Source organism: Moschus berezovskii, chromosome 6 (assembly GCF_049115385.1).
Source record: "Moschus berezovskii isolate FMDL1 chromosome 6, NW_MosBer_1.0, whole genome shotgun sequence".
Taxonomy (NCBI): Eukaryota; Metazoa; Chordata; class Mammalia; order Artiodactyla; family Moschidae; genus Moschus; species Moschus berezovskii.
Window position 1 is genome coordinate 110,507,982 of NC_142465.1, and position 11,592 is coordinate 110,519,573.

The 11,592-nt window shown below is 46.0% G+C and overlaps 1 non-coding gene across 1 annotated transcript; it reads right to left on the reverse strand.

The window, feature by feature from the left end:
* Positions 1-7,386: 7,386 nt before the first annotated feature.
* Positions 7,387-7,459, reverse strand: TRNAG-CCC (transfer RNA glycine (anticodon CCC)). The gene has a single exon. It is a non-coding gene; the product is annotated as a tRNA-Gly (tRNA).
* Positions 7,460-11,592: the final 4,133 nt, after the last annotated feature.

Below are 11,592 nucleotides of genomic sequence, written 5' to 3' on the forward strand. Positions count from 1 at the left end.
CTAAAGCACAAGGTCACAGTTTATTGTTCTGGGATCTTAAGGTATGTCAGGGAATTTCTGTCCTGGGGATTCTGAAAATACTGAGGAAAAATCTCCATGGATGGGGTGCTTATGTTCAGATTCTTGGGAAATACCCAGTGTACTTCTCTTGTCCTGACATCGGTACTAATGGTCCCCTTCTCACTCTTAAAATATCTTCATTTGGACAATGAAGTACTTGTCACATTAACTCTGGACAAAGGCAGGAGTCCAGAGAACCTCTTCCAGGCTAGGACGCCAGCAATTCTGCTGGAATTTCTGGATCCCCAGAGACTTCAAGAGATAGTGTGCTAGTTTATCCCCTTGAAATCACCAAATCAAATCGAAAATGATAATAAGCAAAAAGTCAAGCTAAGGGACTGGCAGGGCCTGCTGAATTGCGACACCTAGTGGGGAGAGTTCACAGTGCTGGAGGCTGGGTTAAAGGGACACCCCAGGACTGGCCATGGGTTATTTCAAGTCAGCTGGTAAAACAAAGAACAACAGCTGACATTTACCCAGCACTATATTTTCCAATAGTCATGTGCGGATGTGAGAGCTGGACCATAAAGAAAGCTCAGAAAAGTTAGGTAACATCCTCCAGGTCACTAAATAGCTAGTGAATGGGCACATCACTGCCTCCTGGTCGTCTCCATCGCCAGAGGATGAAGCTCCTTCAGAGGTATCTCCCATCTAAGATGACTTCAACTAACCATCTGACGTGGAGGTGATGTAAAGGAACGGTGAGAGGCAGAGTGTGTACCAGGAGGTCTGTTTTCATATCTAATAGAAAAGAGTAGTTGTTTCTGTACCAGTCAGGGACTAAATTTGGGCCATTAAACCAGACAATGAGGAAATCTATAAACCATCTGTTCAAGGCACAGTGGAGCTGCTCATTTAAATAAACACTTTCCAGCATGAAAAATGAAACAGCTCCTCCCCTCCCCATCCCCTTCAACAACATTTGCTCGTGGAATTTGAAGAGTGGTCACTGCAGCTTGCCAGCTGCCCCCGGGGGACCCAGACCCAGATGTCCCAACATTCTCACTGCAAGGAAGGCCGAAGTGACCGAAGACTTTCTCCTGCTTCCTTTACACACTCTCCCTTCTAAAGAAGGCAGATCATCCCCAGGACCTCTCTCTCCTTCAACTTCTTTCTCTTCCAAAGCTAAAAAGTGAGGCAGGTGAACCAGGGCCAAGGGACCATAGACCATGGGCAGTCTTGTTAGAAGTCTTTGTTAGAAGGTTGCCAGGCAATATTTGGGACATGCTTATTTTCAGTTCAGTTCAGTCGCTCAGTCATGTCCGACTCTTTGTGACCCCATGAACCACAGAACACCAGGCCTCCCTGTCCATCACCAACTCCCGGAGTCCACCCAAACCCATGTCCATTGAGTCGGTGATGCCATCCAATCATCTTATGCTCTGTCGTCCCCTTCTCCTCCTGCCCTCAATCTTTCCCAGCATCAGGGTCTTTTCCAATGAGTCAGCTCTTCGCATCAGGTGGCCAAAGTATTAGAGTTTCAGCTTCAGCTGAAACTGTCCAATGAACACCCAGGACTGATGTCCTTTAGGATGGACTGGTTGGATCTCCTTGCAGTCCAAGGGACTCTCAAGAGTCTTCTCCAACACCACAGTTCAAAAGCATCAGTTTTCAGCACTCAGCTTTCTTTATAGTCCAACTCTCACATCCATACATGACTACTGGAAAAACCACAGCCTTGACTAGACGGACCTTTGTTGGCAAAATAATGTCTCTGCTTTTTAAAATGCTACCTAGGTTGGTCATAACTTTCCTTCCAAGGAGTAAGCGTCTTTTAATTTCATGGCTGCAATCACCATCTGCAGTGATTTAGAAAGCATTAATTGCTTATCTGAAATTTGCTATTTATCTAAGTGTCCTGTATTTTTAACTGCTAAATCTGGCAACTTTACTTTGCAATTGTCACTGAAACAGCTGGAAAACATAAACAGTCAGAGTTCTGCAAACTTCTTCTGTAAGGGGCCAGATACTCAGTATTTTAGGCTTCGAAGACCTTACAGTCTCCATCACACTCACCTCTGCCACTGCAGTACATAACTCAGCCAAAAACAACACAGCATGAGTGAGCACGACTCTGTCCCAGTAAAGCTTTATTTACAAAAATAGACAGCAGGCCATAGTTGGCCAATTCTTGGACCATTAGATCCTTCAGACTCTGGGCTATCTTCACAGGTGTGGTAGGGGCAAGAGTGGCTTGAATCTGAGTTCTCAAGTGTGGAAAAAGTGAAAGAGAGTGATCAAAAATCACTGAGCATAATGCATACGTGTAATTCGGGGTGGGTGTGCACACAGGCACATGTGGCCCTTTGGAAAGCAGGCGCTTCTTAGAACAGGGGTGGTCTGGAGCTGCTGAGGTTTTGCAAAGTCTCTGCCAGCCCCTGTGTGAAGAAGTGCAGGTTCTCTGCCGGAACTCCTGACAGTCGGCATGTGCTCTGTTAAGACAGAAATGCACAGGCAACATCGTGAGATCAGACAGAAGGCACAGACGCCAAGTAAAGCAGGTCAACCCAGGAGAAGGCCTTCAGGTGAGCTAAAGCTGTTGGCACTTGTCTACCTGAGCCTGAGTGCTGCAATGAAAATCAAAGATCCTGCGTGCCACAGCTGAAACCGGCACAGCCAAATAAATAAATATTAAACAGAAAAGAGTCAGGTATGACTGAGTCCCTTTGCTTTTCACCTGAAACTATCACAACATTGTTAATCGGTTATACCCCAATACAAAATAAGAAGTTTTACGTTTAAGGAAAAAATAAACCACAGCCCTGGGACACCCTAAGTGGTCCAGTGGTTAAGACTTTACCTTCCAATGCAGTGGGTGTGGGTCAGGGAACTAAGATCCCCCATGCCTCTTCACCAAAAGACCAAAACATAATAACAGAAGCAATATTGTAACAAATTCAATAAAAGACACACAAAAAAATTTTTTTAAGGAATCAGGTCTGAATTGACCAACTCTCCCACAGATAAGAGACTTCCCTGGTTGCTCAGACAGTAAGGAATCTGTCTGAAATGCAGGAGACCCCGATAGGGAATCCCTGAGTTGGGAAAATCCCCTGGAGAAGGGAATGGCAACCCACTCCACTATTCTTGACTGGAGAATTCCATGGACAGAGGAGCCTGGCGGGCTACAGTCCATGGGGTCACAAAAGAGTCAGACATGACTGACAGACCCACAGATAATATCTATACATGCTGGACAACATACAAAAACACAAAACCAGAAAAAACAAACAAACAGAAAACAACAAAACCAAAACAAACAAAAAACCTCCCAAAATCCAACTACCTAAGAGTTCTTAAAAACTGAACCCGAGCACAGAGACTTTGGAGAGGATTCAAAATGGGTGCAAAGCAACTGGCATTGGATGATTTCCCATTTTTTAGAAAATGTTCCCCACATTGGCCACAGTCACAGTGCAGCATGAGACAGGTGAAATGCAATAGAAAACCCACTGTCTTTCTGGCAGGAGGAACTGGAGCCTGGAGCCCAGAGCGTTAAGCTTGCTGAAGAGGTGGGGGGTGTGGATCTTGGAAAGGAGAGAGGCAGAGAAGAGGAGCCCTGAATTCCCGGTAATGCAAACTCTGCCCGAGCCTCCAGTTGAGGCGCCTGAACCACATCTGAGCAAGCGAAACAGCATCTATCCCTGCAAAGATAAAAGAACCAAACAGCCTTGAGCAGTTGCCAGCTGCAAGGAAGACAGTGTGTGTAGTTTGACGTTAACCAAGTTAATTACCTACTCAAGAAAAATATCAGCAGTTTCCTGAGGGATAGAGTAGAATTCAGGGTCTCTTCAATACAACCTTCAAAATATTCAGGGTATAACCTAAAATTCTCATGTACAAAGAACCAGGAAAACATGGCCCATTCTCAAGAGGAAGACAAAACAGAGGCCAGTCCAAGATGATTCAGATGCTGCAATTATCAGACAAGGACATTTAAAGCGACTCTTATAACGGTATTCAAGGATATAAAGAAAAAATACATTTATAATAAAAGAACAGATAGGAAACCACAGCAGAAAAAAAAATAGAAAATATAAAAGAGAACCAAATGGAAATTTTAGAACTAAATATCTGGAATAAAAATAATTCAGGGTGTGGGCTTAATGGTCAAATGAAGATCCAGGGGAAGAGAACATGAACTTGAAGACATATCAATAGAAAGTAATGAATGGGAAAGAAAGAAAACAGATCAGAAAGGAAAAAAATGACAAAGTGTCAGGGACCTGTGGAATAATATCAAAATGTCTAATATATGGGTAATTAGAGTCCCAGGAGAAGAAAGGGAAAATGGGACAGAAAATATGTATACATACGTATTTAAAAGCTTGTGGGAAGAGATTTCCCTGGTGGGTCTGTGGTTAAGAACCCACCTTCCAAACTTTCCTGGTGGTGCAGTGGATAAGAATCCACCTGTCAATGAAGGGGACACGGGTTTGATTCCTGGTCCAAGAAGATTCCACTTGCCCCGGGGCAACAAAGTTTGTGTGCCACAACTACTGAGCCCACCCACCTGGAGCCTGTGCTCCGCCACAAGAGAAGCCCACGCACTGCAATGAAGAGTAGCCCTCACTTGCTGTAACTAGAGAAAACCCACACTCAGCAGTGAAGACCCAGCACAACCAAAAACAACAAAATGAAATCTGCCTTCCAACAGATGTTAGTAAAGAATCTGCCTGCAATGCAGGAGACCCTGGTTTGATTCCTGGGTAGGGAAGATCCGCTGGAAGAAGGGATAGGCTACCCACTCCAGTATTCTTGGGCTTCTCTTGTGGCTCAGCTGGTCAAGAATTCACCTACAATGCAGGAGACCTGGGTTCGATCCCTGGGTTGGGAAGATCCCCTGGAGAAGCGAAAGGCTACCCACTCCAGTACTCTGGCCTGGAGAATTCTATGGACTGTATAGTCCATGGGGTCACAAAGAGTCAGACACGACTAAGCAACTTTCATTTTCCAACAGAGGAGACGTGCCTTTAATCCTCTTGTTGGGGAACTAAGGCCCCTTGTGCAACTAAGCCTGCGTGGTGCAACAAAGATCTAAGACCTGACGCAACCAAATAACTAAAATATGAAAGAAAAACAAAAGCTCTTGGGAGGATCCTGTTGAGAGAAAAAAGTTGAGTACATGGGAAAGATGAAGAAGTGAAGTCGCTCAGTCGTGTCTGACTCTTTGTGACCCCATGGATAGTAGCCTATCAGTCTCCTCCGTCCATGGGATTTTCCAGGCAAGAGTACTGGAGTGGGTTGCCATTTCTTTCTCCAGCGATCTTCCCCACCCAGGGATCAAACCCAGGTCTCCCGCATTGTAGGCAGATGCTTTTACCATCTGAGCCACCAGGGAAGCCAGATAAGCAACCACAAATTATAGAAGTTTTCATAGAAAGAGGAAAGGGATTACAGAAGTAAAGTGTAGAGATTTGGCTAACGCAGGAAAGACAACAGTCATTGTACTGGGGGCAGGACAGGGAGAGGATGGAGAGGGGCAAGGAGAGGTGCATTTCTGTTCTTCATGGGGATGCTACGGTTGGGACGTCACCAGATGGCAAAATGACGGACGGTTGAGGTCAGGCTGTCACCAGGACTGTTGGAAACATGCGCCTGCAGCCTGAGAAGGACGGCAGACAGGAAGTGGGAGGACTAGAGGGCTGGTAGTGTGAGGAGAAGAGCTGGGGTGCCAGTGAGGGGGATGGTCCAGTGGGAGTAACTGAGCAGACAGCAGAAAAGACAGGGGGGAGGCTGACTTTGGGGTTTGGAGCAGAACAGTCTCCTGTGGTGCCAGACCCAGCAGGGCTCAGCAGGGTTCCCTGCTCAGGATATCACAGGCGGTGACCCGGGTGCTGGCCAGGTTGTGTTCACTCGGGCCGTGGTCAGAATTCACTCTCTCACAGGCCCTGGCTGATGGCTGGCTCCTGCTGGAGGCTGCCCCAGCGCCTGGCCAGGTGGTCTGGCCCGGCATGGCCACCTGCTTCACAGCACCAGCAGTCTCTGGACTACATCTGTTAGTAACATGGAGTCTGTATAACAGAATCACAGTTTGACATCCCATCGCCTTCACCATGGCCTCTTCGTTAGAAACATGTCACAGGCACACGTGCTCAAGAGGACAGCATCTCAGAGAGGTGTGAACACCAGGAGTCAGGGATCTGGGGTGGGGGTGCGCCTTGGGGTATGTCCTCCACCGAAAGGAAGGGGATATGGGGATTTGCTGGCCACTGCAGGGCAGCGTGCTGGGAAGAGGTGGGAGCTGGGTCAGGGCAAGGGCCTGGCAAGGGATGGGTGGGCTTGCGGAGAGGGTCCTAGACGTTGATAAAGACTGAGTTATCTGCCTTTCATGAGTCACACAGACTATGAAAAAGCAATCTGCTTACCTATGATAATATGCTGTGTCAAACAGGTTAACTTTGTTAAGTATATATTGATTTTACTTCCTCCCAAAGGATGGCCTCTTTAAAGAGCAGATGGTTGAGCACGGACACCAAGACAGCCTGAGAGGAGCCCGGGAGAGGACAGGGAGAAAGAAAACGCCAGCCCGTTCCCAGCAGAAGAGGCAGAGAGCCCGGAAGCCAAGGAGAGAGTCGAAGCCCGTGCTTTGAAACTAGAACTCAGCCTAGTGAGCTTGATAAGGTTGAGAGATGAAACTGTGTGACTGTCAATAAAACGATCAGAGGACGATGGCTGATAAGACCCGAGGATCATAAAAGTGACGAGAGCACACTTGAAGCCCTGGCCAGGACAGCCACGATCCAAGTTGATATACATCCATGTGTGACGTTCAAAATTTCGTTATAATTAAAATATTCATTGAAAGAAAGTGTTAGTCTCTCAGTCATGTCTGACTCTTTGCAATCCCTTGGACTGTAGCCCACTGGGCTCCTCTGTTCATGGAATTCTCCAGGCAAGAATACTGGAGTAGGTAACTGCTGCTGCTTGGGCTTCCCTGGTGGCTCAGATGGTAAAGAATCCGCCTGCAATGAGGGAGACATGGGTTCGAAACCCAGGTTGGAGAGATCAGTATGTCCATGGAATTCTCCAGGCAAGAGTACTGAAGTAGGTAGCTATTCCATTCTCCAGGGATCTTCCTGACCTGGGGATTGAACCTGGGTCTCCTGAATTGCAGGCAGATTCTTTACTGCCTGAGCCACAAGGGAAGCTCAAAATATGTGCAGTGTGACAATAAAAAGAAGCAGCAGCTGATAGCTAAAAGCTAGTCATTTAGAGGGGCAATCAAATGAGAAGCTCTTATATTTTCTTTTTTTTTAGTTTTTTTTAAATTTATTTTTATTTATTTGGCTAAGCTGGGTCTTAGTCGCTGCATGTAGGATCTAGTTCCCTGACCAGGGATTGAACCTGGGTCCCCTGCATTGGGAGCACAAAGTCTTAGCCACTGGACCACCAGGGATGTCCCCAGTAGAGTATATTTTCTAAAGGACAGAGCAGGATTGGAGTTAACTAGACATGTCCACATGAGCTCATGTTCCAGCTCTCTCACTGGAGTGGACAGGAGTGGACATTCCTTCCTGCCCTCAGTGCCCATGGAGACAATGTGATTTGCACCACGAGGGCCCAGGTATTTGTCACTAATAACATTCACCATTTAAAAAAGCAGGGCTCCCTGGAGAATGGCTGAGTCCACATCTCAGTGCAGAGGAGTGCCAGCAGACCTAAGTCTAATAGCTGAGGCCAGAGCTTGGTAATCCAGAGGACTCAAAAAGTGGTGTTGAAAGGAGGGACACAGCAAAACAAACCAAAGCTGGTGATCTGAGTTATCAGAAAGGAATCAAAACTTGTAAAAAGCCTGAGTCCCTAATAACACTGAATACGGGTTAGACTTAAAAAAGGTGCACGGGAGCTCTCAAAAATGTCAGCTATTCCAGCAATGTGCATGCCACAGCCAAGTGCGGGTTAATAATTAAGCTGTGAATTTTTGGAGCTTTTATCCAGGCAGTGAGATACCTAGGGATGAAAGAGGCCCTGAGGTGTCTTTTTTTTTTTTTTTTTAAGGTGAGGGTTTTAAGAATTTTGTTATTGTGGCAGGCAAAACTTGACCCCAAAAAGTCACTCCCACAGATAATTGCCAGACTGGGTGACATCTAGACTCTATCCCCAGCCTCCTGCAATCTCTGAATCTGTAACAGTATGGTAGCTTCAAATACAAAGCTTATAACCCCAAAGTGTAAAGATATTCAAGTCCTAAATCTTCACTTTAGTCATCTCAGCCCACCCGTGAGGCTGATTCTGCTTGCTTTGTTTGGACAGAGGCTTGAAAATAAATGTAAATATGATGAATGGCACAAACATGTATCGATATTGGAAGTTTTGTGATACGTTTAAGTATACGTGTAGCAGTAAATGTTATAACCAGAGAAGGAAATGGCAACCCACTCCAGTACTCTTGCCTGGAAAATCCCATGGGTGGAGGAGCATGGTGGGCTACAGTCCATGTGATCGCAGAGTCAGTCATAACTGAGCGACTTCACTTCTTCACTTCAAATGTTATAATCATTAGGGTAACTTATATTTTATCTTGGTTTGGGGGTAATTTTAAAAACACAATCTTTGTTGGTGGTGGTGGTGGTCAAGCCAAGTGGCTTGCAGGATCTTAGTTCCCCAACCAGGGATTGAACCTGTACCCTCAGCAGTGAAAGCTCAGAACTTAACTACTGGATCACCAGGGAGTTCCCTAGAAATATAACTTAAATTTTACATCCTCTTTAAAAATTCACATAACATGAAATTCACCATTTTTAAATGAACAATTTTTATCTGCTTTTTTAAGTTGTTGAAAAAGTATAAAAGTATGTTATATATTAGACTTATGATGTTAATTTAATACTAAGGTGGATTAAGTGTGAAGGTTAAATGTTTAAATAAGTCTGCTTAGATCTGTAAGTTGAAACTTACTATGTTTCATGAATAGTGTATGTTCCTAGTATTACATTCTAAGTGTCTTAAGATTTTGTTAGATTTGTAAGTGTGCCTTGTTAGATATTTGAAGTGCTTAATTATAGTTTTGTCTAAGCTAATTTAACCAAGTTTGTAAGTGGTAGTAAATGTTTAGAGAATTTGTAAGCAAATTAAACATTAATCAAAAAGAAAGGGAGATTTAACATAAAATACTATCTTTCTGAACAAAATAGCAGGATTTGCAAGTTGAACTTAATAAAATCAGGCTTTAAAATTTACAACTTTAATCAACTGAAAAAAAATTAAAATACACAAATAACTTGAAGTATTCTTTCTCATGCATGAAAATTTCCCCTCAGGCATTAAAAATTCAATTAATAGTGACTTCAGTTCAGTTCAGTCGCTCAGTCGTGTCCAACTCTCCGCCACCCCATGAATCACAGCACGCCAGGCCTCCCTGTCCATCACCAACTGCCAGAGTTCACTCAAACTCGTCCACAGAGTCGGTGATGCCATCCAGCCATCTCATTCTCGGTCGTCCCCTTCTTCTCTCACCCCCAACCTTTCCCAGCATCAGAGTCTTTTCCAGTGAGTCAACTCGTCGCATGAGGTGGCCAAAGTATTGCAGTTTCAGCTTCAGCATCAGTTTATAAACTAATACAATGGTATAGAATGATGTTGTTGAAATTTTTGACCGCTGAAAATATTACAAGTCAAATGAAAAGGAAGTATCCTTTTTTGAATTTGTTAACTTTTTAAGTTCTGTTTTTATTGATATTATTTTATTTATAGTAACTAAATCAAACAATGATGAGGGGGACTTCCCTGGTAGTGCAGCAATTAAAACGCTGTGCTTCCAATGCAGGGGGCCTGGGTTCAATCTGGTGGGGAATTAAGACCCCACATGCCACGCGGTGCAGCCAAAAAATTAAAAATAAATAAATAATGGCAATGTCTTATCTGATTTTATTAAAAATCCAGACCCTGCTCTGCTGCATATTAAAGATGGCCACTAATTCTTCAAAAGCAAAACAAACAAACAGAAAAACCAGTGATGAGTATGTTGATCAGAAAAACCACACCTTTCCCAGGGGAGGAAGTCCATCGCCTGCTCCACCTCCTGGTGGAAGGCAGGGCTTTTCTCTGCGCCTGGTTAGAAAGCCTAGCCTGTTGCTTCTCGGATTGCACTCTGCGTGGGAATCACCTGCAGGTTTTGATCCCGGGAGGGTGGGGTGAGAGTACCTGGGTTCTGAGCCCCAAGTGCGTGCTCTGCCCACGTGAGCACACATGGATGTGGCTCTTCTCGGGGGTCCCATTTACCAAGGGCTGGAGCTGCTCCGTCAGCTAGATCGGCCACGTCTGTGTCTCCGTGGCTGGAACAAGCCGTCTTGCTGTCACACTTCGGCGGGACCAGGGGGCCACTGTCTCCTCTAAGGAGGCGCTGAAGCAAATGCTCTCTGTTGCCCTTGACCCACTCCCTCCATCACAGAGACCAGATCCCAGATTCTCTGGGTACAGCCATGGGAAGGATAAACAGAACAGGAAGGCGGCCCGGTTTTGCTTATTTGTTGTGTGATCCCCTGCTGGCAGATAAGCTCTCCCAGGACCTGCACTTTGATTCTATTCACTGCTGCATCCCAGGAGCAGACACGGGAACCATGCCAGACATATCCTAGGTGCTCAGCGATTGTTTAATGGGATAAACTCGGCCTATTTGGGCTGTAGGCTTTCAGGCCAACCCTTCTAGACTTTGACATTGGGGTGCAAGCTCAGCTGATAAAGACAGTGGTCAGTGCCTTGCTGAGCCTCAACTGTGCATCTCTCTCTCTCGAGGGGGAAGAACTGTGACCAAGAGTCGATCTGGGTCTTCTTAGGCCCCTGGCTAAAACGACAGCTGAAGACCACTTCCATCTCAGAGCCCAGGCCAGAGGAGGGTGGTCCTCCCTCAAGGCCGAGGGAAGACACGGACCAGAGGCAGAAATAGAGCAGACGGCCATCGAGAAAACCGAGGCCCCAAAAGCTGCAAGGGGAATGCAGTGAGTTGCCAAACCCAAGGGAGCAGAAGCAAATATCAAAGCCAGGGACCAGGGCCAGGAATCCAAGACCCAGGGAGATGAAGGGGAAGAGCAAGTGGGCCTGCAGTAAGTGGGGAGGAGCCGGGCCGTTCCCCGGAGCAGGCATGTGAAGCTTGCTTTAATGTGCCTCCAGGAGCGGGGCCAGGGCAGCCTGTCAAGATTAAAGGGGGCCTGGGTGGGATAGACAGAACGGCATTCCCTGGGGGCTCCTGGTTTTCTAGGGCTAAAGCTGGGAGGTGGGTGAGTGGGCGGCGTGTGGTTTCTCGAGTCCCAAGGCTGCTTTGAATTCCAACTTGCACTTCCCGACTTCGTCACCTCTAGCAGTCACTGAAAAGTCATCTCACCTTTACTTGCTGTTTGTTTTTCTTGAGGGGCCAAGCTCTGTCTGACTCTCCATGACATCTATGGACTGCAACACGTCAGGCTTCCCTGTCCTTCACTATCTCCCGGAGTTTGCTCAAACTCGTGTCCAATGAATCGGTGATGCCATCCAACCATCTCATCCTCTGCTGCCCTTTGCTGTTAGGAAGGTGCAAACTCATAATCAAAGTCT